At 43.7% G+C, this 4,357-nt stretch overlaps 1 non-coding gene across 1 annotated transcript; it reads left to right on the top strand.

The window, feature by feature from the left end:
- Nucleotides 1-3,207: 3,207 nt before the first annotated feature.
- trnad-guc (transfer RNA aspartic acid (anticodon GUC)) lies at nucleotides 3,208-3,279 on the top strand. Its single transcript has one exon. It is a non-coding gene; the product is annotated as a tRNA-Asp (tRNA).
- Nucleotides 3,280-4,357: the final 1,078 nt, after the last annotated feature.

The following is a 4,357-nucleotide window of genomic DNA, read 5'->3' as shown; positions in this document are numbered from 1 at the left end:
CCCAGGCTGCGGTGTCTTCCGCCGTAGCCACTTGACAAATATGCAAAACAATGATCAAAGATTAATACGCATATAAACAAGTCACAGCACCCTGTCAACAGTACACTGCCCTTCACCACAACAGGACTTATGTCTGGTGCTTCTTCTCCGTGGAGTCGTACAGGTCCTTCAGGGTGGCCTCCTTGTAGTCCACAAAGCCAACAAGCGCCTCGCCCTCACACCCGGGCTGAGTGGCGCGAGCCCGGGCCTCCTCGTGCACCCGGTGGTAACGCAGCTGCTCAGCAAAAGCAGGGTGGGCGCACGAGTACCGGGCGAGTGCGTCCTTGTTGGCCATAAGGGGGCTGTCGGAGGCACTTTTCTCCCGCTCCCGCTGGTGGCTGGCAACCAACTGCGTGGTGTAGCCCACGTCGTTCTCCAGGAGCCAACGGAAAGTTTGACCCTGGTACTTGCCAAACTGGATGCTGTGGCAGCTCAGCACCAGCATGGGGTTACCAGGGTCACCGCCCTTTGAGATGACGTGGGCTTGGGCCTCCTTCTCCACCTCCTCTGGCTTCTTGGCCCTCGCAGCAGCGGCGGTCCCGCGTGGCCCCTTGCCGGCGATGAAGGCCGCCGCCTCATCAGAGGCCCGCAGGACAAGCTGCTGCGAGGCCGTCACTTTAAAATTTGCAAAAACCATCTCTACAATGACACAGCACAGCGTTAAGCGAGCATTACAGGTTAAACTACATGTTAATTGCCATATTAACAGGAATATCATACATAAGATTAATGATATACTAGTACTACACATTCACTATTGAAATATTAATGTTAACAAATTAACATAACTTGACACAACAGGTAAATAATGACCCCAGGGTCAGCCCCCTATGCACTGGCAGCCATTAAACAAACAGGCTTATTGTTAATGCATAAAACATACACTTAAACTTTATATTTTGTTTTCACGTGGTGATATTATAATCTTAAGGGTCTAAAGATACTAACTGTATGGTCTTTTCATAATTTAATTTTGTTTTCAGAGATCGTCACATGTTGTCCTGTTAATTTCCAATGCAATGGATTACATTACATTACATTACATGCTAGCGATCTCTCAAAATGTATTTAATCTTTGATCAGACTAACTGGTGATCTTCCTTAGATGTAGTTACTACAGTTTGGAGTCGAAATTCAAAGTGTAAATATGGTTTAAATGTGTAAACAGGACGCCTGACGTTCACGTTAATTAACTAACGTTAACGTATCTTTTAAATATCAAAACCAGCGATTGACAGCATAATGCATTCGACAAATTCCATGTCAGTACATTGTAAAAGTACTCTGGGAAGACAATGTTATGTCAGTACATTCGTAATATTCTATTTATTTTTGTTTTACTCACTGACTCACTGGGGTAATTGACTCGTTGTCAGTTGCTATGGTGGTTGCTATGACAAACGCTTGATTAAACTACCCGTTGATTGGCCCAAAACGCTCGACAAACGCTTGAGTATACTAACCGTTGATTGGCCCAAAACGCTCGACAAACGCTCGACAATACGAGCTGCTGATTGGCTCAAAACCGAAAACGCTCAAAAAACGCTCGACAATACGAGCTGCTGATTGGCCCAAAACCGAAAACGCTCGACAAACGCTCGACAATCCGAGCTGCTGATTGGCCGGCATCCAGAGAGCATTGCTGGGCACAGAGCGCAAGGATTACACGCAAATCCGTGAAGCGCTCCATATTTTTGCAGCTGTGATCAAAGCCTGCTTCACTGGACTTGATTCATCCCCTCCTGCCACTCTTTGTTTTCTTTCTTGTTCTCTTGTGTCAAGGACTGGTGCATCTCCAATGTCTATAGCGCACTCTCAGTTTTCCTGCCAACTCTTTTTTTTAATGCTTGTACTCTGGGGCCATCGACGAGTGTGTCCACTCCCTTTCTTCAGCAGATGCCGTTGAGGAACATGGTTTGACCACAAAGGCAATATCTCCAATGTCTATAGCGCACTCTCAGTTTTCCTGCCAAATCTTTTTTTTTATGCTTGTACTCTGGGGCCATCAACAAGTGTGTCCACTCCCTTTCTTCAGCAGATGCCGTTGGGGAACAGGGTTTGACCACAAAGGCAATATCTTTTCCCTTCAAGGTTGAGTCACAGAACACCACTGAAACAGAACAATACATTCACACAGAGCAAACTTGAGCTAAAATAAACTTCTACTTATGATGTTTTCACATTTTTATCATACAGTGACCAGCGGTGCTGTAAATACCTAAAGAGTTACATATGCCAAGTAGGAATACGTGTAAATGGCTACATGTGGTGTGATTAAACTTAAAGATCCTAGGCACAGTTGTCTATAAATACAGCAATCATGAGAACAGCTAAATGAAAATACACAACAACAACCCATCAAAGTCTACAACTCTTGATTAGTTTGATTGCATGATAGCCCAATGAATTGTTGTAAACCTTGTTCTTCTTAAGTGTAGAACAACTCAGAAGCGAAGACCAGGAGACTTGGGATTGTATCTTATAAGCAGGATTGTTTATTTGCTGTAGTCTGCTTCGTCCAAAATCAAAAGTCAAGTCTAACTAAGGCAGTATACATATAGTTCATATACCCTTTCAGGGGGAGGCGTTACATAATGGTGGAGACACTCTGAAACAAAAGCATGTAAATGAGGCATACAAGTTTAGGAACTTGCCCTAGACTGAGAGTGTTACCCATCCTAATCCAATCAGCATAACAGTGTAATGTAAATATCCTAAGTCAGACTGATCGGGGACAACTACGTGTGTCTGCAACTCCTCGTTAGGAAAGTATTTCTGCCTGTCACGCGGAAGACCAAGGTTCGATTCCCTGACGGGGAGATCCAGTCCTTTACTGCTGCCAAGAGACCTTAACAAAAGTTTTGCTCAGCACTATACCACCAACGCAAGACCGTTGGATGTAGGCTGGAAGCCCTGTTGTGCGGTCAGCAAGAATTCTCGAAATACATTAGCAGCTGGCAGGTGCAGATAAACTGAAACTCTTTTTGTTTGGACCTGGCACTTAAAAAAATTGCATGAACTTATTGACCTGACCTACCAGGCTCCATATTAAAAAACAAGGTTTCTAGTTTATAAATGTAACACGTTTTATACAGACACTTCACATTTGACGCATGTCACTGTTCCTGGAAGTCGCGCTGATCGGGGACAACTACCTGTCTCTGCAACTCCTTGTTAGTATAGTGGAAATTATCTCCGCCTGTCACGCGGAAGACCGGGGTTCGATTCCCCGACGGGGAGATCCAGTCCACACTGCTGCCAAAAGACCGGTACAAAAGTTTTGCTGCAGCAAACGAGTTAGAGGAGGAGCTGGCCAGGGTCCCCAGAAAACTGTTTTAACGACAGCTTGAGCAAAATGAAATGCGTTGGCCGAGAATCGAACCCAGGTCAACTGGTGCGGGAGCCGAAAATGGTTAAGCTTAACTTCCCTTAACTTTTCCCATTCATTATCTATGGTAGTGCTTAACAATACGGATGCAATATACCTTTTGGCCACACGTAGACTTCCTGAACATTCTGCTTGTGTTAAGTCCAGGACAATCTAATAAAATATGTTTGACAGATAAGGGAATTTTACAAAACATACATAAAGTTGGGTCTTCACCTTTAAGCAAAAAAGCATGGGTCAAGGAAGTCTACACCTACGTGCGGCTGGCCCTCGTGCGGGAGCCGAAAATGGTTAAGCTTAACTTCCCTTAACTTTTCCCATTCATTCTCTATGGTAGTGCTTAACAATACGGATGCAATATACCTTTGGCCACACGTAGACTTCCTGAGCATTCTGCTTGTGTTAAGTCCAGGACAATCTAATAAAATATGTTTGACAGATAAGGGAATTTTACAAAACATACATAAAGTTGGGTCTTCACCTTTAAGCAAACAAGCATGGGTCAAGGAAGTCTACACGTACGTGCGGCTGGCCCTCCCGTGTGAGGCGAACGTGATAACCACTACACTACGGAAACACGTCTTCAGGTTGCAGACATACATCTTTAGGTGCACGCTTGTTAAAAAGTGTATAAAGGTAATGAGCGCTACACCCACCTAGCGTGGCAAACAGTTTAAAATACTTTTGAACATAAATTAAAACATTTTAATACATTTGTGACACTACAGTTAGTTGTATAATAAAATACATACCGTAGTATCAAATACATAATATACATAAAACACAATACAGTAAATCATTCACAAAAATGTTCTGGGATGCATGCTCATTTATAGATCCGTTTATCGACAAATACATGCAGGGAAGTCTGTTTTTATGTCTGTAGGTTCTAATGGCAGGGGCCCTGACCACATTCTTAACAGTAATAAA

The sequence above is a fragment of the Siphateles boraxobius genome, unplaced genomic scaffold (assembly GCF_051911475.1).
Source record: "Siphateles boraxobius isolate OS27281-9 unplaced genomic scaffold, OSU_SipBor_1 63, whole genome shotgun sequence".
NCBI classification, from domain to species: domain Eukaryota; kingdom Metazoa; phylum Chordata; class Actinopteri; order Cypriniformes; family Leuciscidae; genus Siphateles; species Siphateles boraxobius.
This window is presented reverse-complemented; position numbering and strand designations above follow the sequence as displayed.